The sequence below is a fragment of the Amphiura filiformis genome, chromosome 14 (genome assembly GCF_039555335.1).
Source record: "Amphiura filiformis chromosome 14, Afil_fr2py, whole genome shotgun sequence".
In the NCBI taxonomy this organism is placed as follows: domain Eukaryota; kingdom Metazoa; phylum Echinodermata; class Ophiuroidea; order Amphilepidida; family Amphiuridae; genus Amphiura; species Amphiura filiformis.
The window spans coordinates 33,886,225-33,909,188 of NC_092641.1; the positions used below are offsets into that span (position 1 = coordinate 33,886,225).

Here is a 22,964-nt window from a genome sequence, read left to right on the forward strand (position 1 = left end):
ATTTTGTGTCTTTTTGTACTTGTACTGGAAACTGTTGGGTAACAATCATTTTGATACAGCCTTATAAGGTATACAGGGATGTGCCACTCCAGAGGGTTGATTTCTTGTAAGAAACACCTAAACTCAAATCAAAAGTCCCTAAATATGCGTCCCAATTGAAAAATTGTCCAAAACTGTCAAATCAGCAGACTTGTAGTTATAGTACTTGTACTCGAGTGCCAATTTCCATGCCCATGGCTCTGTTCCCGTACCCGTGCTCATGCCCTATTTTGGTTTGACTTTCAGACCTGTACCCATACCGTACCCATACTCATGGACTGGGAGTAGCTTTTGTACCCATATGTTATCCAAAAAAAACCACTAAATACAAACAAAATAATCAAAGTTTCAAAGCATAAGCAAATTTTGGGAGTCATTTTATTTATTGCATACACAACATTTTGACTTTTTGATACACAATTGACATCTTCAAAATACATTTAATATCCCAGGCATGGACCTAGACTACTTTCTATTGGTGATTTGGTTCTGTGGAAGGTAGATGCCCAATTTTCCTAATTTCAGTGGTCTTGGTGTTCGGAAAATTAATATAAGGTGTGCGAAAACCTGTTCTATGGACGGACTTGCAAAAAAACAAGTTTCTGCAATAGACTAAATGACCCTAAAATATCACCGAAAGCATAATTGAAAAATAATACCCAGCTGTATTCCATCATACCGTATTGAGGCAAAATTTTGGTTAAAACATGCTTTTTTCATGATTTTTATAATTTTGTACCTAAAATGCTTTTACACTATTTTGGGGAGTGAAAATTTATTTATTTGACAAGAAATGTATATCAATGTATTGAGCTGGATCTTTGAATTAAAAAAGTTCACACCGACTTATTTCTGTGACCCATAGTTTTTGACGTACCGTAAAACCCTGTCTACAAGCATATATAGTATTTTTTATGAAAGCTAAATTAATTCGAAGCAAGCGTAAATATACCAATACAATAGATTGGTCTTAAGATGATACTTGTTTGTATATGCTTGGATCCGTAATTTATTTGATCAAACTCCATAATGGCGCCTGGATTAATGTAGCTTTCCATCAGAAGCACTCTATATGCTTGTAGACGGGGTTTTTACGATATACCTTCCAGAAAACCATAGGCTATTTCAGCATGAAATACATATTATTTGGATTTTTCCACTTTTATACATGTAAATACATAGACCTATAATAGCAGGAAGCCCACAATAACAAGTCCTATGATTAATAAGATCATATCAATGCATTAACACTTTTTATTTCAAATATTTTTTATCATGTAAAATTAACTTTTTTGGTCAAAATTAAACAAAATCATCAAAATAATACATTTTACCCAAAATATTGCATCAAGATATAAAGACAAATATTGAATACACATGTGACATGTATTCTCCACACCAAATATGAAGTTCATACTACATGTGACCATCCAGCACAACTGAGCCCTTAAGTCACCAATCATCATTTTTGAGATATTCAACCAAAATATTCTGCTTGAAATTAGCTTTAAAATGATGTATATCATGTCTATAGTACTTGACATTTAAGTAGTGAAAAATCAATAAAACAGTCAATAAATCCTTTGTTTCCTATTGTTTATTGTTAAGTTCAATGGAGCATATCTCAATAGTGGCACTGGCGACATCCGAGGTCAGTTGTGGTGGATGGTCACATATTTACTTTCAAAGTTATGTCTGTTTTAATAATTGCCATTTTTGGTTTTAAAAAAAGGGAAAAAAATCACAAAAACTGCATTTTTCAAACCAAATATCTCAGCTCATGTCGCTTTTCAGAAATGCCTGCCAGATTAATCAGAAAGATGGGACTCTTCATTTTTGGATAATTTCAACCTGGCTGACACTTTTGCCTAAAAATGATGCACAAAAAACTAGAGCAGATAGACCGCTGTGATCTTTCTACTATGATCATGCAGTTAGGCCAGTAAAAATCAGCCCCAAAATCTCCAAAGGTCAAAATAATTGCAACATGCATTCTGTTTTCAGAAAATGTTGCTCTTAAGTCTCTTTTTTAACATACTCAAAGTCTACCAAAATCAACCTCTGCGAAAGATGTGTAAAATTGACTTTTTCAAAATGGCAGCCAAAATGTCGTAAAATAATAGACAGTTGTGATTTCAATATATATGAGTGTCCATGTGGGAATTGGGTGACATTTTGACCTACAAATGCTCTTATGCCCTAACCGTTTCATAAATATTTATTTGTCTGCGTAGTTTTTGTCAAAATTTCAAAATGGCCGCCAAATACGTTCATTATGGGTTGTGAACACAGACAGGGCAATCGCAATCAACTTTTCACCATAGAAGCTGAATCAGTATGAAAATAGTACATATAAGTTATGATCCACATAATTATTATGTGTATCGGATACTTTAGAGTAAATATTTGAATGGTAATTGGATGGACGGTCCTAATATAACATTCAATACAGCGTCGAAAAAATTTCTCCCACAAAGAGCTAGAGGGTCGATTCTAAAGACCTATAAATCAGGGGTGAATCGAACAGGTGATTTAATAGTCAGTATGACTGCAATATGACTGTAACTTATTTTTACTGTTCCACTTGAATAATTCTGGGGACGAGGATAGACTTCGCCGGGTCTCTCACATAGGCTTGAGGATCGCTGATGTTTGATTATGCGCTCTGATTATCAGGCAGGCGGCATCGGTTCAGGCTCGGGTGTGGCTTCGCCTATTAGGGCTGGTGGCCAGCGTTCGGAGCTGGCACTTGCGTACGAGGGAGATAAAGCTATACTTCCTCGGGCAGTTTCAAGCGTGGTGGCATCCTCAGAGCCTCATAATTCCGGTTCCTCGGCAGCTCTACTCCTGCCTCTCCTGGTGGATAAATTCAACTCAGTATGACAGCATGACCGTTGCGTTTTACATCAACAGGGAGGGGGCACCAAAAGTCCTAGCTACCAGCATTTGCAGAGGGACATTGTCCCTCCTTCTGTGGTGTCAATGAAGGTGGTACGGACTTCTGGCCGGGGTTGATTCGCCGATTGTTTGTCGGGGGAGGGGATCAGTCCTCTCTTTTGCCTAATAGAGTGGCACCTCACTCAGCAGCTATATGCATATATCGGTTCATCTTTCAGAGGTTAGATCGTCCCATCAGAACCATCAGCTTCCGACTTACTTCACTCAGGATTATGGGCGGTAGGCAGGGACGCCATGCAGGAGAGTTGGGAGGGCATATTTGGTAATGCCTTCCCTACCATTGCCATGATCCTTCTGGTTCTGCTGAAGGTAGCCAATTCACGGAACTGATTACTCCTTTTAGCTGCTCCCCTCTGACCCAAGCAGTGGTGGTTCTCCCGTCTCCTGGACCTTCTTGTGGGAGAACCAGTCAGTCGTCTATGCCGCGTAGATCTTTTCAGTTCCGCCACGCCACGGCACCAGGTACAGATGGAGGTGATCAACAACCTCCACCTGACTGTTTGGCGTATTTCCACCAGTCCGTCCAGACAACGGGCCATTAATATTTGGTTGCTGTGCTTGCTGAAAGGCAAAGCAACAGTCAACTAGACAGAATTACGATTCAGCGACTTCGCCGATTCTACAAGTCACAGATTTCCTTACCATGGGGACTGTATGCCTCGTACCGCTTAAGCCTACAGGACTGCCATTGTAGCAGTTCATCATGACTGGGGGGTCTATGACGGTCTTATCGAGTCCAGCACTTGCCGACCTCATTAAGAGCATGGTGGCAGAAAGACCCCCAGTTCGCTCCCAGGTTCCAGAATGGGACCTCCTGCTGGTGTTGCAGTATCCACCCAAGGCCTTCGAACCCACGGAAGACCTCTCACTGCAGGACTTAACACTCAAGACTGTGTTCTTGATGGCAGTGGCCTGCGGTCGACGTTGTCCAGTTATGTACATGCTATGTGTATAGACGAGCACCACCTACGCTTCACCACCGGGGTTGTCTCTATCCTTCCTCGGGCTGGGTTCCTTGACAAGAACCAGACCATGCCTGTCCTTTACTCCATAAACGATGTGCCTCCCTGATCTGGTTCTCATTATGGGGTATATGGGATGAAACCGTCAGCGCCCAGTCAGGGCCCTCAGAGGAACCCCCGGAGGAACCTTGCGCGTATCAAAGAGATCGTGGGAGGTAAGTAGAGTAGCTCAATATTTCCCCCGCTCAGAAGTGAGAGGGTCTGAGAGGGAGATAACAAGCGCACAATACTTACATCTCACGAACTGAGACTGCCCCCAGTTTTTAGGCGTTCCACCCCTCAAGATTGTCATACGTTCATACGTAGAGGGTCACAAGAAATGTGCGTTGGTGGGGGCGATATGTCGTTAGGGTTTGGTGATACTCGGCATCCCTGTTCCTCTGGGGGTGTCAAAACCTTTTTCTGTGGTACAGGGGGTTTCTTGTGGTACCAGAACTATCATTTTGTTTTTACAAGTGCTAATTCGTGAATTATTTAATTCCATAGATGGAATAATGACCGTTCCAGCTATTTCAAGTGCCATTTTGAAAACTTACAAGTGAGAAAAGGTGATGAATCTTATTTCAGACCCTCTAAGCATGGCTTGAGACATACTAATCGTGTTACTATTACTAATAAGTGACATAGTGAGTCTGTTTTCTATATTTTTGTCCATCATTTTAAACATTTTGGAGGCCATTTTGAAAAAACTCGATTTATCCATATTTCGCAGAGGTTGATTTTGGTAGACTTTTAGTATGTTAATAAGGGCACCTATTAGAAATGTTTTCCGCAAAAAAAATCCATGTTGCAATTTTTTTGACCTTTTCAGCTGATTTTACTGGCCTAAGTGTAAATGTAGTCAACTGAATATAACAGATATACCACTGATTACACAGTGTATAGTGCTATCTACTGAAGATAGCAGACACACTGCTGATCATGCAGTGTAAAGTGCTATCAACTGAAGATAGCAGACATACCACTGATTACAGTGTATAGGCCTACACATTGATTACACAAAGTACCAGTCCTCTTTCCCCTTCTCTCTCTCTATCTCACTTTCTCTTTCTTTCTTTCTTTTACCTTTTTTAGGGATCTACTTTTTTAGTATATACGCCGTAGAAGTGACGTAGTTAATCGGATTAACTACCATAGCAATAGATGAATACAATTTTGGCTATATCGCCCCGCACTACAGCGTTCATGCGGTACGGATGCATTGAACCATAAATGTCAAAGAAAGCCTGATCACTTGCACCTGTAAGATTAGTCTCTTTGAAAAGAGTGGAATTCTATTATATGATTGAAGACAGGTGATGAGTGCAACGTGCTGCAGTGCAGCGCGGTATATTCAAAACTTGTATTCATCTATTGCTATGGTAGTTAATCCGATTATGACGTCACTTCTACGGTGTATACACTCTAAATTACAAGGATTTAAAAATAAATCCTTAAGACTGTAGTTAGGGACCAATCAATTTTAGATTTAAAATTAATCTTATAGATTTGAATTTTAAATCTTACAAGATTTAATTTTAAATCTACCACTTGATTGGTCCCTAACTACAGTCCCTTGGGATTAATTTTAAATCCTTGAAATTTAGAGTGTAGTGTTACATACCTCATATATAGATTCCTGTCATCTGATTGGTTAAAGTGCAGTCATTGAATTAGCTATGCCCTCCTTTTTAAGAATTACGTAAAAACTGAACTATTCCCCGGCAATTGTCTTTAAAAAGACTATTCCCGGGCATAGTCATTTTCACATCATCGGTGTGCCCCGATCAAACTCTACGCTGCGATGACGTGTTTGCATTACACACGCGGCGCCAACCCGCTGCCTGCCAGTTGCGGTGACGCGATCAGTTCATAACGAAAAACTTTCTTTGTAAATTTTACCATGGCCTATGAACAATAAAATAGGCCTTTTAACCAATCAGATGACAAAAAGTATATAAAACAAATATTGACTGCTTTATTCGAGTCATAGTTAACATAGGCCCACGGTGATCTCAAAACCATGCTATGACCCTCGGCTGTGCCTTGGGTCATAGCATGGTTTTGAGATCACCTTGGGCCTATAATCATAACCATGCCGCTCATAGCAGTCAATATTTGTATACTATCTACTGAAGATAGCAGACACATTGCTGATTATGCAGTGTAATCAACTGAAGATATCAGATATACCACTGATTACACCCCGGGATTAGTGCTATCTACTGAAGATAGCAGACACACTGCTAATCATGCAGTGTAAAGTGCTATCAACTGAAGGGTTTAGTTTGAAGGTGATTATGTTCTTATTATGCTTTTTTGAAATTAATGGATGATAAATAGAACTAGCCCAATTTGCAATTAGCGAGCAAGTTCCATTCCCAAACCAGCGAGCATCTTAGATCATCATACAGGTATAAGAGTCCAGCACAGAGCCTGCACAATTCTGTTGCAATTAGTGGTGGGTTAAGCCCATTATTTATCTTAATTCGGCTCCTTCTTCCACAGCAGTTTTTAACATGACACATACAGTGTCATTCATGTGAGGCCACAAATTAGTCCCCCAGATCATTAAAGATAGTCTGATAAAATGTCACTTAATATTGCCAGAGATAATTTAATTCATCTCTTGACTTTTGCTGAAGGCTGGTACTTTACATAAATACTAATTTATAGCATTGTTTGACAAATTGTGTAGGTTGAATAAACGGTACCAACAAGAAAATGTACGCTCCATTCAAAAAGCATGCTTTTTTTCCTGTAACCATGGCAGCTCTATAAGAGGTAGATTGATGTCCTGAGGTCCCCTTTTCAAATCATCATGCCCCTGTGAAAGAAGACAATAATAACAAGAACATAATTATTTAAAAAGCTTTTAAATAATTATAAAACCATTTGATGTATAATCAATGTTATTGCATGCAATGCATGGACGAAATCTACCAACATGAATTTCAACCAATGAATTTTTTGGATCTTGGATTCTTTACCTCCCTGTAAACTTAAAGTGGAGCTGTGATTGAAAGGTCTATTTTTGTTCACGGAGTGAACATTTCCCCCACTTGGACCCATATCTCATATGCACAGTTTATCCCTTACATACACTGTGTCTTGAATAGCTATTGTAGCCCATCAACCCTGTGGTTAAGAGGCTAGGAAATAATTTCTAATGTCTCATACCCGGGTTTATATCCCTTTATCTAATCCTGCCCCACATGACAAGGATCAGTGCAGAGTCCTAGTTAGATATGAAAATGGAAAGTTAGAACAAATGTGACCCGTACACCACGAATGAGCCGTAAATGTCCTCAATTGTATTCTGAGTTACAGTGTAAAATGGGCATGAAGGTCATATTCATAGGTATTTCAATTTGGTGCTACGTGTATCTCATTAAATGAGGTACACGTAGCACCAAATTGAGGTACCTATGAATACGACCTTCATGCCCATTTTACACTGTAACTCAGAATACAATTGAGGACATTTACGGCTCATTCGTGGTGTACGGTCACAAATTAAACTATACACCTGATCCATGAACTGTGTCTTTTGAAAGACTCTTCTTGTTTGTTTGAATCAGGGTGCGGCGTCACAACATTTAGCTAGAACAGATAATTTTGAAAGCTGAAGTTGTCTGATGAGTAACAGGGGCAATGTGGCGCAGTGGTACAGGCTCTACCTCACAATTGGAGGGTTGCAAGTTCAAGCCCTGGCGGTGCCATCGTGTTGTGCACTTGGGCAAGGCGCTTTACTTCACTTTTTTTCTCTACCCAAGGGTGAAATGGGGAGCTGTTAGGAATTTTGTCCATTTAGCACCATCTAAAGGTATGAGCATGCCTTGAGCATTGTATAGCAGAGCCATATTCTAACAACAGCAGAATACATGTGAAAGGTGCTGTATATGGCAACATTTATTAATAGTGGATGTAGGCAAGTAACGTGTTCTACTCTTTTACCGGACTTGAGTTTTAAAATATTGAGAGGAGCGCTATTTTGTGAATGAGGAGTGTGATTACACTTAAATGTTATGTAAGCTTAAGGGGTACTACACCCCTTTGGTAAATTTGAGACTTTTTTTGCATTTTTCTCAAAAAAAATAATAACACACTGGTAACAAAGGTTATGTATACATATTATTGGGGCATAAAGGAATCAAATTACTTCACTGAAATTTCAGTGACTCAAGACAAGCGGTTCAGTATATTATAATATGATAGGATATGAGGTACATCCTAGCTGTACCTCTTTTCTTATCATAAATAATGAACTGCTTGTCTTGGGTCACTGAAATTCCATTTTAGTATTTCGATTCCTTGCCCCTATAATACGGATATATTTTGTTACCATTGTGTTATTAGTTTTTGAGAAAAATGCAAAAATAGACACAAATTTATTGAGGGGTGTAGTACCCCCTTAAAGATTTAAGGAGTGCTTTAAATCACACTCATTATGATCATTTAAGGAGTGCAGAAGAGTGTGATAGCACTCACAGAACTCTCGCACTCCTCAAAACTCTAAGCCTGTTTTACTGCTTGAAAGAACTGAATATTGCATAATGCTTGCCATTATGAACATTTCCTCCAAAAAATAATACTTGACTTGGTACTTGACTTGGCTATGATAGTGCTTAAAACATATTATTGCACTTAAATAGTAAACGGGGGGAGGAGAATTTCCCCCCAAACTCTTGCCCCCTGTTTCCCCCAGTAAAAACCCAAACTTACGAAAATTTCCACTTTTTGAGCCATCTTTGCGCAAAATTGGTTGATTTTCCCCCCCGCTGAAATTCACTTTGCCCCCCCCGCTAAAAAATCCTGGCGCCACCACTGGCTGTGGCTCAAATAATCATGGCTGCCACCTACCTTTGATCTGAATTTGTTTACTGTATAGGCCTAATAGTTTTACTGTTGTCATGACTCTACTTACCAAGTTACAGTTAAGTATATCAATTGTGTCCTTACACACCCTTCATAGAAATTAATCAATCCATTTACAGATTTTAAACATCTCCACACATTGATAAGCTGGGCCAACTGCAAACCAAACACAAAGACATAATAGCACAATCACTAATCAGTAATATCAACTTGACTAATATTGAATGTTACTGCAAAAATACCCACACATGTACCGTAACCACTCGGGTATAAGCCCACCCCCCTAGATGGCAGATTTCACTACAAAATGGGGGTGGGCTTATAACCGAGGAAGGGCTAGTGCTTGAATTTAAAAATAAGAACAATTATCCCCCATTTGTCATTTGTATATGCCAAATGTACCAGTTATTTCTATCATCGATGTCAATTTCTTAAAATTATGTGGAATGTTAATTATCAACAGATATTTTTTATATTTGTTCTTAAATATGAGAGCAAAGCATTGATTTGATTTAAGAACTTGGCCAAAATTTAGTACTGGGCTTATACCTGAGTGCACCCTTGTTCCCAGAATGTTTTGAAAAATAGGGGGTGGGCTTATAGCTGAAGGTGGGCTTATACCCGGGTGGTTACGGTAATATAGTTTGGCAGTGATGTATGTGTGTATTTTGTCGGTCACATTTTCGAATCACACACATAAAGTTAATCGCACCACATATACGCACGCAAATTAGAAATTCAAACTTTAACGATTAATTTAGAGAATCATTGTTTTTAGATTCAGGATAGGCCCCTATACCAAAATTGCTTTTTAAAAAAAGATTATTTTTGGAATCTAATTAGGAGTTTTGCACACTAGCAAACCCTAATTTAATGATTTTGGCTGCCATTTTGGTATGTAAATTTTGACCCAAAAATCAAAAAATGCAACGGCCACTGTCTAGTGCAGGGCAATGCATTCCGTAAATAGTGTATCCATTGCTATGGTAATTAATCCTGTTACATTGCTACTTCTACAGCAAATACCCTTTATACTTTGTTTTTTGCATGTGTTTACCATTGGGACACTTTCAGGGGGGTTGGCAGTTTTGCAGCATACATGTTTCTACTACGGCTAAATGGGCCACTCTCTGTGACAAAAAGTTGAAAATAGCCCTGTACCACTTTAATTTATTGGCATGATACATGTACATATGTCAGCATAATTATTTATGAACATAATTATTTATGATTAGTGTCTAACAATCACGCCAGGGTTGCGTGCCTTCGCGTATCGCAGTAGAGCTTTGCGTGCCTTCGCGATTACGGGATAAGACCTTAAAAATAGGCGGTAAGTGCATAGCAGTTTTGCCCGTCTCATTTCATAGAACAATTGGCCCTCATTATCGGGTGAAGCTTTGACTGCTCGCACTCGCACACAATGGCGGCGGGTCCAGAGCCAAAATTCCCGTTTGTGGTGGGACGAAATGTTGATAGACCTTTTACAACTTCAACTACCCTTTTGTTATGGAAGGAATTATAAAATTCACCCCCCTCTTTATAGTACGCTCATTAATTTGTCAAAATCAGGACGGAATGTGGCGGGATGGAATTTTGTCCACCATGTCAAAATAAAAAAAAAAAAAACAACAATTGATTCACTTTAAAACTTTCACTTCCAATGAAAAATTATTGCAAAATATTGACTGAGAAAGAAATTTTTTATGCCTTCCTGAACATTAAAAAAAATCATCTCAAAATGTAGCGGACTGGCGGGCCATGTTTTACACCATAGACCTTGAAAATAGAATTATTGCTGACATCCTACTACAAAAGGCCTGAAAAAAAAAGAAGTTAAAATGACTCTGAGTCTAGCAATGTTGATGAATTCAAATTTTGTGTACTCAGGAATATTTAGTTGATATTTTGAAAGTATTGACTGAATTTTTTTTTGTCCCTTCCGGAACGTAAAAAAATCACCTCAAAATGTGGCGGGACGGAATTTTACACCTATTTTAATTTAGTTCTTTATTTTTGCAAAGTCCACTGAGATTTTTTTAGTGATAAAATTGTCTATACAGAAGACCTTTATAATACCATAAACAAAAAAAACCCTATCTTTTTTAAATAATGTAGTAACATCAAATTTAACAATTCTGTCCCGTCACACCGAGAGGGCGCTATGTGTGTATTTTATTGCTTGCATTCGAAATTGACGGGCAAATTTTCCTTTTTTTTTGCTGATTCATAATCTTTGGTTAGTAGTCTAACCAGCTCTCGGAGAAATTCACTCCTGTGACAATTTCTAATTTTAGGCCGCATAAAATTAATGTTTTGGTTCTTGTCCCCTCCCTCCTCAATTTCTGGGATTTGTCAGATTTTTGTTTTGTTTTTTAGATTTTTCAATTATTTTTGACTTTGGAATGATTGATGAATTTTTCATGTATATAAATAAGTTTATTAGAGAACAAGGACCACTTCCAAGTCTTTTTGTGGTACTCTAGGGGGTTTATACCTCAGAATCTCACATTTGAAAAAAAAAAAAAAAAAAGTGCCTCATCGTTTCCTCGAGCACTGTTGGAAAAGACCGAAAACTACAGACAATGCTGATTTTACACTGAAAAAAAAAAAAAAAAAAAAAAAAAAAACCTCCCTCTCTCATCAATTCATGAAAATCCTCTGGAAGAGAACCAAAATATTAATTTTATACGGCCTTAGGTTGAGTGTTGACCATTTTTGGCCCTGGCCCGGCGGACTTACATTGCATACACGCTTGGCACGCTGGCGGGCAGTGGCGGCTACATGATGGACGTAACGCGTACATTGTTGTATGTTCCAGCTTGGCCAAGAATAATCTAATTGATGTATGCATTTATTATAAACCTATATAAAGACCAATGGGGCATTATGATTGTTGAAGAAAATATATGCTTGGTGTTCACGACATTTATTTAAAAGTGGCCAAAACAATGTTGACAATATCCGTTCAATTTCAAACTTGACGTTGAATGCCGGGCAGGTCCCCCACTGTCAAAATCGGACCAGCCAAATTTACACGCTACAGTAGTACAGAGCCTGAAAAATAAAATAAAATCCCGCAAATCACAAATTGACACACGTATGGGAGCTGCCATGGGGTGGTCGGGTGGTCGCCAGGGTGTAAACGAACGCGTCACCAGCAAGCGTCCTACGCGATCAATAACGTGTATAGGGCGCATAATCGCGCATTCAAGTGAGCTGTATGCGACCGGTAATTATGCGATGACAGGATGGCCGCTTCTGCCCCTGTCAGACTTTCCTGCCGCTGTGGCAATGGCAGGGCGTTTCAACCAATGACAAGCCTTGATTGTGTCCTTTTGTCTGCAATGCGTGTGTGCCACACCACTCAGCGGCAAGCGGTAGACTGCTGCCCTCAGTTGTCAACCGTCTGGATTGACGACTGAGAAAACTACGTGGAAAAAAAGTGACGGATTTTGCAACAGGATTCCTGTGCCGTGGTATAGAGCATGCGCAGTTATGTCCAAATTGACCTTTTGACCGAGTTTGTTGTTTTTAGAACTTCAGAGCGCAATCTTGTCACAGCGGCGCGGTACAGCGACGCGGTACACAGGCGCCGCTAGGATGCTAGTCAGTCGCGCTACAGCGCACAACCAAGTCGCATTGAATAGTTTTCAATAGTACAGGGAACCCATACCATAGTGGCTCTGCACAAAAAAAATGATTGGGCAGCGCCAATACCGATCATACCGTAGGTATGCCAGGTGAATTCAAATTTGCCATCAAACTGCATCATTTTATATATCAAATTAAAGCCCTTGAGTGAAGAAAGCCAACACTGAAAACCTTTTTGTCATAGCACTTTCCGTAGCAAAGCTACATCTAGTCAAAGATTGACTTTCATCAAAAAGATTCAGCTAGCAAAATTCCCCAAAAAAGCATTTCGGGGGTGTTTCTAGATCTTAGTCTCATGACGATAGCAGCTTTTTTTAATGGAACCCTTACCATAAGTCGAGGCTAAATAAGCCTTACCTTAGCCTCAACTTGGCCTCGATATCTTTTGAGGCTAAAAATTAACCTCAACTTAGCCATCGAGGCTAAGAAATTAACCTTATCGGTGACAAGGCTAAGAAATTAACCTCGTCTTAGCCTGAAATGTTTTTGAGGCTAAAAAATTAACCTCGTCTTGGCCTGCTTTAATTTTGAGGCTAAAATTAACCTCGACTTTTTTGAGGCTATTATTAGCCTCAAAAATATGGTCACATGATAGGTCAGAGGTCACCAACTGTCAGGGAGCAGACTTACTGTATGCTGCTCAGAATTGCCAATAATTTTGAAAAATTAACAGTTTAAAGGGCATTTTAGGCTTTTTTACTGATGCCTAGTTCATGGGGAGCATAGCAACCATGTCTCTGGAAGAAAAATCAGCTTTTCGTAAGTTTCAAAGTCTGTATTTTATTGCTTCTTTTTCATCAAGAAATATGGCCTTTTTGAGGTTGTTGAATTCAACAGACATGCATGTATTGTAGTCTGCAGACATGTATACTGCAGTTTGATGCTGGCTGACCCTGGTGAAAACGTGTAACTGCACTGATGTTGTTAGGGTGTTATGTTAATTGATGTTTGGGGATGTTTGTACTTTAAATTGGGGGTGGGTTATTTAGAGAGTTCAAATATGGTGAGTTAATGTTGTTGGGAAAGTTCAAATAATGAAATAAGGTTGTCATATTGGAAGTGTTATGTTTGGTATTTGGGATGAAGTGGTGTGCATGCAATATATGTCAATGTATTGGAGATGTTTCTACTTTGAAGTGGGGAGGGTCATCTGGAGAGTTCAAGTGTGGTGAGTTTTCACCTACACCCGATTTGAAAGAGTTATATGCGGGAGTTCTATTTGGTAAAAGTTGAGATGTGGACATGTGGTATGGGGATGTTTGTACTTTTAAGTGGGGGATGGTCATTTTGAGAGTTCTTATGGTGAGTTGTCACCTTCAGCATATTAAAAGAGTTGTTTGGTGACATTGGGATATGGTGTGTCATAAAGATAAACTCTTCCAATACGCTAAAGGTGACAACTCTACATATTTGAACTCTCCAAATTACCCCCTCCCCACTTCAAAATACAACTGTCCCATAACATTGACAGCACACCATATCCCAACTTTACAAACAAAACTTTCCAATACTAGTATGCTCAAGGTGACAATTAACTTGCACCATATTGGAACTCTTACCAAATGACAACTCACCATAGTTGGATTTTCCAATTGACAACTCACCATATTGGAACTCTCCAAATGCAACTCACCAAATAACCCTACCCCCACTTCATAACACCCAAAAAATATCAGTAACACTTATCACCTAGCTGGATCAATAAATAGCCCAACCGTCCCTGCATGCATGTAATGTTTAGCCTCGTAAAATAGCCTCAAATGATTAGCCTTGTCTTAATTAGCTTAGCCTCTAAATATTGCGAGGCTTAACTAATTTAAATAATTAGGCTAATTTTCAGGCTAAGGCGAGGCTAAGATGAGGCTAAGACAAGGCTAATTATTATGAGGCTAATATTCCGAGGCTAATATTTTGAGGCTAATAATGTGAGGCTAATGATACAAGGCTAATTATTTGAGGCTAATTATGCTAATTATTTGAGGCTTATCTAATTTAAATAATTAGGCTAATTTTCAGGCTAAGGTGAGGCTAAGATAAGGCTAAGACGAGGCTAAGGATATTAAGGCTATCACGAGGCTTATTTTCTGAGGTTAAGTTGAGGCTTAGATAAGGCCTCGACCTTTGGTAAGGGAACTGCTATCAAAATCCCTCTGAAATTCCATGTGCGAGTCTCTCATCACCAAAAAAAATCATATATTTGGGTCAAGTGAAGTAGACAACATATTTATGTAGGTTTCCTTGAGCAAGCGGTTCTTTTAAATTTCAATGTAAATTTGCATTGCCGGTTTAGGCCATTTTGGCTGACTCTAGCAAATGTGTTAACTGACGTTTCCCTCTCATACCTATAGTAGGAATTCCAATCGAATGAACGCAGCTTTCAATAGCTGTACTCGATCCAACCGCGACCGTATATCGCGTATTTCAAACTTCAAACACGTATTTCTGCGTTAATCACGCACAGTCGCACACGCTGGCGTACATCGCAAAAAAACCTCACGCTATTGAAAGCTGCGCTCATTCAATTCGAATTCCTATACATACCGATCAAATGATGTGTCTGTTTTGCCCAGTTTTTTTAAGTTTGCGTTGCGAACTAGATTGGGAATTATGCTGGTTTCATACTACCCTGACGCTTGCCGCCTTAGGCTTAGCGGCGTGGCGCACACGCATTGCAGAAATGCCCTGCAGGAAAGTATGCTGGAGGCTTTAGTCTAAGCAAGCGGCAGGGTAGTAAGTATGAAACCAGCAATCAGGGTCCTGGCCCGGGTTGAAGGGTGACACTGTTGACATTGGTCATTGCCGATTGCATGCAGCACATGAGCAGCTGCATAGTCATGATAGTGCATGCAGCGTCTCTGGTTTGTAACCTAGTCGTACTCGTTAGTCTATTTTATTTACTTTAAAATNTATAAAAATTATCTGTATCCACACAAGTGACACAATACTTACAAATCTTCACACAATCACGCAACCACACAGCTAGCCATCGTTGAAATAAAAGCAAAATCCATTGCCGTGCTGGTGACGCACTACCGCCGACATGCATGACATGGCTGGATCAGCAGCGAGATGAGCGAGTCAGCGAAACACCGATACATCGATTAGGCCGTCTGGCCATGCAAGGTTGCCAGTCATCAAGAAATCCTCCGTCCCCCCCTGAACGTCCTGAACATAAAAATCAGCTGGTTTTGACAAAGTTTGTGGTCATCAATGTGGTTTTATGTGTCTTGTATAATGTTAGCTTTGAAAAGGTATGTCTATAGTGATATGTGAAAGGTAGGCGGCGTAAAAGAAGTGAAGGCGATCTTTTCTTTTAGCCTAAAAATCCTAAATTTATTCTAAAATATATCATCTAAAATCGTTTACCTAGAAACAAATTGGCGAATCTATTTTTTTGTCATGATTTGTTTTGTAGGTTTATGTGCCGCACAAGGGTGAAGTGCTAGTAACCTCTCCCCTTGCTGTAAAATATCAAGTGTGAAAAGAACGAATTTATTTTAATGTCGACGTGTGCCAAGAGATGTGCCTACAAAAAATTGTCATCAATTAATTCTTACCGAAAAATGTCATCTTTCATGTACCGCACAAGGGTGAAGAGCTAGCCTCTCCCCTTGCTGTAAAATATTATGTGTAGAAAGAACGAATGTCATCCGAATGTCGCCGTGTGTCATGGAATGTGGGCCTACAAAAATTATGTCATCAAGTAATTCGTACCGAAAAATGTCACCTTTTATGTGCCGCACAAGGGTGAAGTGCTAGTAACCTCTCCCCTTGCTGTTAAATATCATGTATGGAAAGAACGAATGTCATCCTAATGTCGTCGTGTGCAAAAGGTATGTGTGCCTACAGAAATATTTCATCAAGTAATTCTTACCGAAAAATGTCATCTTTTAAGGATGAAGTGCTAGTAACCTCTCCCCTTGCTGTAAAATATAATTAGAATGAATGTCATCTTAATGTCGTCGTGTGCCAAGAAATGTGTGCCTACAAAATGTCATCAAGTAATTTGTGCCGCGAAAATGTTATCTTTTATGTCCCGCACAAGGGTGAAGTGCTAGTAACCTCTCCCCTTGCTGTAAAATATCAAGTGTGGAAAGAACGAATGTCATCTTAATGTCGTTGTGTGCCAAGAAATGTGTGCTTACAAAATGTCATCAAGTAATTTGTGCCGCGAAAATGTTATCTTTTATGTGCCGCACAAGGGTGAAGTGCTAGTAACCTCTCCCCTTGCTGTAAAATATCAAGTGTGGAAAAAACGAATGTCATCTTAATGTCATCGTGTGCCAAGGAATGTTTGCCTACTCAAGTATCTGTGCCGCTAAAGTGTCATCTTTTACGTGCCGCACAAGGGTGAAGTGTTAAGGTCCGTTCATACTACCACCGCATTTGCGATGCGTTGCTTTGCGATGCGGTGCGTTGCCGCACTGCCGCACTGCAAACTACTGCATTGCGATATCGCAATAAAGTTAAATACATTTTAACTTGGAAATGTGACGAGTTGCGTTGAGCTGCGGCAAAAAGTAATCGATATATCGGCATCGCAACGCAACGCATCGCAAATGCGGTGGTAGTATGAACGGACCTTTAGACCGCTATGCCACAAAATCACACAACCTAATCAATGTCAAAGAAATATATTAACCTTTAACGTTACGCAATATTGGCACATGACACGGGCACATGTCTGCGGGTAAAGATTCTGCATAATAGAAAGGCGCACAAAGGGTCTATCCCTGAAGTCATACTAACCAAATGGTCATTGACATGTAACCAATTCTTTGTATACCAGCTACAGTCAACACATACAAAGAAGTATATTTATTAGGCGTTGACGCAATCATCAATGCGGGAAGTATAAAACCATAGTCGCCACTCGTGCACTTGTTTGAGTCCACGGCTATTACGAAAACAGCCTTGAACCCGGAATTCAGAAGTAGATTTTGGGTTGTTACGTGCAAATACAAACTAATTATATCATGAAAAAACCCACCGAGAGGATTGCGATACTTATTCAGAGCCAATCTACATTCTGTTATTTACAAAAGCCGACGATCAAAGTAAAATTATAAAAGGAGCAAGACCAGATATCAACGTTAAATCACGGTAAGCCTAAAATCGCATCGAAAACGCCAAAAACAAATTATAACGTAGGTATGCAGAAAAGAGTTGTATTAGCAATAACAAAGTATGTGCAAAAAGATTTGTCTTTGGCATGTCGCTTTTTTGAAATATCACCAAAAATATCAAATTTTGGTTAAACGCCCCAAAATTCAAAACAAACACAAACCTTGCAAAATAGATATATATTAGCACTGGGCGGCCCAGTCACTACCTGTCGCTGTGATTTGGAATGTTTGCCTACAATATGTCATCAGGTAATCTGTGCCGCTAAAGTGTCATCTTTTACGTGCCGCACAAGGGTGAAGTGCTAGTAACCTCTCCCCTTGCTGTAAAATATCAAGTGTAGAAAAAACGAATATCATCTTAATGTCATCGTGTGCCAAGGAATGTTTGCCTACAATATGTCATCAAGTAATCTGTGCCACTAAAGTGTCATCTTTTACGTGCCCCACAAGGGTGAAGTGCTAGTAACCTCTCCCCTTGCTGTAAAATATCAAGTGTGGAAAGAACGAATTCATCTTAATGTCGTCGTGTGCCAAGGAATGTTTGCCTACAATATGTCATCAAGTAATCTGTACCGCGAAAATGTCATCTTTTACGTGCCGTACAAGGGTGAAGTGCTATTAACCTCTCCCCTTGCTGTAAAATATCAAGTGTGGAAAGAACGAATGTCATCTTAATGTCGTCGTGTGCCAAGGAATGTTTGCCTACAATATGTCATCAAGTAAGCTGTGCCGCGAAAGTGTCATCTTTTACGTGCCGTACAAGGGTGAAGTGCTAGTAACCTCTCCCCTTGCTGTAAAATATAAAGTGTGGAAAGAACGAATGTCATCTTAATGTCGTGCCAAGGAATGTTTGCCTAGAATATGTCATCAAGTAATCTGTGCCGCGAAAATGTCATCTTTTACGTACCGCACAAGGGTGAAGTGCTAGTAACCTCTCCCCTTGCTGTAAAATATCAATTGTGGAAAGAACGAATGTCATCTTAATGTCGTCGTGTGCCAAGGAATGTTTGCCTACAATATGTATGTAATCAAATAATTTGTGCCGCGAAAGTGCATTTTTTACGTGCCGCACAAGGGTGAAGTGCTAATAACCTCTCCCCTTGCTGTAAAATATAATTTGGAAGGAATGAATGTCATCTTAATGTCATCAAGTAATTTGTTCCGCGAAAATGTTATCTTTTATATGCCGCACAAGGGTGAAGTGCTAGTAACCTCTCCCCTTGCTTATAAATATCAAGTGTGGAAAGAACGAATGTCATCTTAATGTTGTCGTGTGCCAAGGAATGTTTGCCTACAATATGTCATCAAGTAATCTGTGCCACTAAAGTGTCATATTTTACGTGCCCCACAAGGGTGAAGTGCTAGTAACCTCTCCCCTTGCTGTAAAATATCAAGTGTGGGAAGAACGAATGTCATCTTAATGTCGTCGTGTGCCAAGGAATGTTTGCCTAGAATATGTCATCAAGTAATCTGTGCCGCGAAAGTGTCATCTTTTACGCGTCGCACAAGGGGAAGTGCTAGTAACCTCTCCCCTTGCTGCAAAATATCAAGTGTGGAAAGAACGAGTGTCATCTTAATGTTGTCGTGTGCCAAGGAATGTTTGCCTACAATATGTCATCAAGTAATCTGTGCCACTAAAGTGTCATCTTTTACGTGCCCCACAAGGGTGAAGTGCTAGTAACCTCTCCCCTTGCTGTAAAATATCAAGTGTGGAAAGAACGAATGTCATCTTAATGTCGTCGTGTGCCAAGGAATGTTTGCCTACAATATGTCATCAGGTAATCTGTGCCGAGTGCCGCTAAAGTGTCATCTTTTACGTGCCGCACAAGGGTGAAGTGCTAGTAACCTCTCCCCTTGCTGCAAAATATCAAGTGTGGAAAGAACGAATGTCATCTTAATGTCGTCGTGTGCCAAGGAATGTTTGCCTACAATATGTAATCAAATAATTTGTGCCGCGAAAGTGTCATCTTTACGTGCCGCACAAGGGTGAAGTGCTAGTAACCTCTCCCTTGCTGTAAAATATCAAGTGTGGAAAGAACGAATTCATCTTATCGTTGACGTGTGCCAAGAGATGTGCCTACAAAAATATGTCATCGACTAATTCGTACTGAAAAAATGTCATCTTTTATGTGCTACACAAGGGTGAAGTGCTAGTAACCTCTCCCCTTGCTGTTAAATATCATGTATGGAAAGAACGAATGTCATCCTAATGTCGTCGTGTGCAAAAGGTATGTGTGCCTACAGAAATATGTCATCAAGTAATTCTTACAGAAAAATGTCATCTTTAATTGCCGTGCCGCACAAGGGTGAAGTGCTAGTAACCTCTCCCCTTGCTGTAAAATATAATTTGTGGAAGGAATGAATGTCATCTTAATGTCGTCGTGTGCCAAGAAATGTGTGCCTACAAAATGTCATCAAGTAATTTGTTCCGCGAAAATGTTATCTTTTATGTGCCGCACAAGGGTGAAGTGCTAGTAACCTCTCCCCTTGCTGTAAAATATCAAGTGTGGAAAGAACGAATGTCATCTTAATGTCGTCGTGTGCCAAGGAATGTTGACCTACAATATGTCATGAAGTAATCTGTGCCGCTAAAGTGTCATCTTTTACGTGCCGCACAAGGGTGAAGTGCTAGTAACCTCTCCCCTTGCTGTAAAATATCAAGTTTGGAAAAAACGAATACCGGTATCATCTTAATGTCATCGTGTGCCAAGGAATGTTTGCCTACAATATGTCATCAAGTAATCTGTGCCGCTAAAGTGTCATCTTTTACGTGCCGCACAAGGGTGAAGTGCTAGTAACCTCTCCCCTTGCTGTAAAATATCAAGTGTGGAAAAAACGAATATCATCTTAATATCATCGTGTGCCAAGGAATGTTTGCCTACAATATGTCATCAAGTAATCTGTGCCGCTAAAGTGTCATCTTTTACGTGCCGCACAAGGGTGAAGTGCTAGTAACCTCTCCCTTGCTGTAAAATATCAAGTGTGGAAAGAACGAATTCATCTTATCGTCGACGTGTGTCAAGAGATGTGCCTACAAAAATATGTGATCGAGTAATTCGTACTGAAAAAATGTCATCTTTTATTTGCTACATAAGGGTGAAGTGCTAGTAACCTCTCCCCTTGCTGTTAAATATCATGTATGGAAAGAACGAATGTCATCCTAATGTCGTCGTGTGCAAAAGGTATGTGTGCCTACAGAAATATGTCATCAAGTAATTCTTACCGAAAAATGTCATATTTATTGCCGTGCGGCACAAGGGTGAAGTGCTAGTAACCTCTCCCCTTGCTGTAAAATATAATTTGTGGAAGGAATGAATGTCATCTTAATGTCATCGTGTGCCACGAAATGTGTGCCTACAAAATGTCATCAGGTAATCTGTGCCGCGAAAGTGTCATCTTTACGTGCGGCACAAAGGGTGAAGTGCTAGTAACCTCTCCCCTTACTGTAAAATATCAAGTGTGGAAAAAACAAATATATTCTTAATGTCATCGTGTGCCAAGGAATGTTTGCCTACAATATGTCATCAAGTAATCTGTACCGCTAAAGTGTCATCTCTTACGTGCCGCACAAGGGTGAAGTGCTAGTAACCTCTCCCCTTGCTGTAAAATATCAAGTGTGGAAAGAACGAATGCCATCTTAATGTCATCGTGTGCCAAGGAATGTTTGCCTACAATATGTCATCAAGTAATCTGTGCCGCTAAAGTGTTATCTTTTACGTGCCGCACAAGGCTGAAGTGCTAGTAACCTCTCCCCTTGCTGTAAAATATCAAGTGTGGAAAGAACGAATGCCATCTTAATGTCATCGTGTGCCAAGGAATGTTTGCCTACAATATGTCATCAAGTAATCTGTGCCGCTAAAGTGTTATCTTTTACGTGCCGCACAAGGCTGAAGTGCTAGTAACCTCTCCCCTTGCTGTAAAATATCAAGTGTGGAAAGAACGAATGCCATCTTAATGTCATCGTGTGCCAAGGAATGTTTGCCTACAATATGTCATCAAGTAATCTGTGCCGCTAAAGTGTCATCTTTTAAGTGCCGCACAAGGGTGAAGTGCTGGTAACCTCTCCCCTTGCTGTAAAATATCAAGTGTGAAAAGAACGAATTCATATTATCGTCGACGTGTGCCAAGAGATGTGCCTACAAAAATATGTCATCGACTAATTCGTACTGAAAAAATGTCATCTTTTATTTGCTACATAAGGGTGAAGTGCTAGTAACCTCTCCCCTTGCTGTTAAATATCATGTATGGAAAGAACGAATGTCATCCTAATGTCGTCGTGTGCAAAAGGTATGTGTGCCTATAGAAATATGTCATCAAGCTATTCTTACCGAAAAATGTCATCTTTTATTGCCGTGCGGCACAAGGGTGAAGTGCTAGTAACCTCTCCCCTTGCTGTTAAATATCATATATGGAAAGAACGAATGTCATCCTAAGGTCGTCGTATGCAAAAGGTATGTGTGCCTACAGAAATATGTCATCAAGTAATTATTACCGCAAAATGTCATCTTTAATTGCGGCACAAGGGTGAAGTGCTAGTAACCTCTCCCCTTGCTGTAAAATACCAAGTGTGGAGGGAATGAATGTCATCTTAATGTCGTCGTGTGCCAAGAAATGTGTGCCTACAAAATGTCATCAAGTAATTTGTGCCGCGAAAATGTTATCTTTTATGTGCCGCTCAAGGGCGAAGTGCTAGTAACCTCTCCCCGTGCTGTAATATATCAAGTGTGGAAAAAACGAATATCATCTTAATGTCATCGTGTGCCAAGGAATGTTTGCCTACAATATGTCATCAGGTAATCTGTGCCGCGAAAGTGTCATCTTTTACGTGCGGCACAAAGGGTGAAGTGCTAGTAACCTCTCCCCTTGCTGTAAAATATCAAGTGTGGAAAAACGAATATCATCTTAATGTCATCGTGTGCCAAGGAATGTTTGCCTACAATATGTCATCAGGTAACCTCTGCCGCTAAAGTGTCATCTTTTACGTGCCGCACAAGGGTGAAGTACTAGTAACCTCTCCCCTTGCTGTAAAATATCAAGTGTGGAAAGAACGAATGTCATCTTAATGTCATCGTGTGCCAAGGAATGTTTGCCTACAATATGTCATCAAGTAATCTGTGCCGCTAAAGTGTTATCTTTTACGTGCCGCACAAGGGCGAAGTGCTAGTAACCTCTCGCCGTGCTGTAATATATCAAGTGTGGAAAAACGAATATCATCTTAATGTCATCGTGTGCCAAGGAATGTTTGCCCACAATATGTCATCAGGTAATCTGTGGCGCTAAAGTGTCATCTTTTACGTGCCGCACAAGGGTG

At 39.9% G+C, this 22,964-nt stretch overlaps 2 long non-coding RNA genes across 2 annotated transcripts; both read right to left on the reverse strand.

Moving 5' to 3' along the window:
* Positions 1-399: 399 nt before the first annotated feature.
* Positions 400-1,968, reverse strand: LOC140170000 (uncharacterized). Its single transcript, XR_011861453.1, has 2 exons — positions 962-1,968; positions 400-925 (listed from the first exon to the last, which is right to left on the reverse strand). It is a non-coding gene; the product is annotated as an uncharacterized lncRNA (long non-coding RNA).
* Positions 1,969-5,812: 3,844 nt separating this feature from the next.
* On the reverse strand, positions 5,813-15,550 carry LOC140169007 (uncharacterized). The gene is made up of 3 exons (XR_011861316.1): positions 15,477-15,550; positions 8,926-9,032; positions 5,813-6,825 (listed from the first exon to the last, which is right to left on the reverse strand). It is a non-coding gene; the product is annotated as an uncharacterized lncRNA (long non-coding RNA).
* Positions 15,551-22,964: the final 7,414 nt, after the last annotated feature.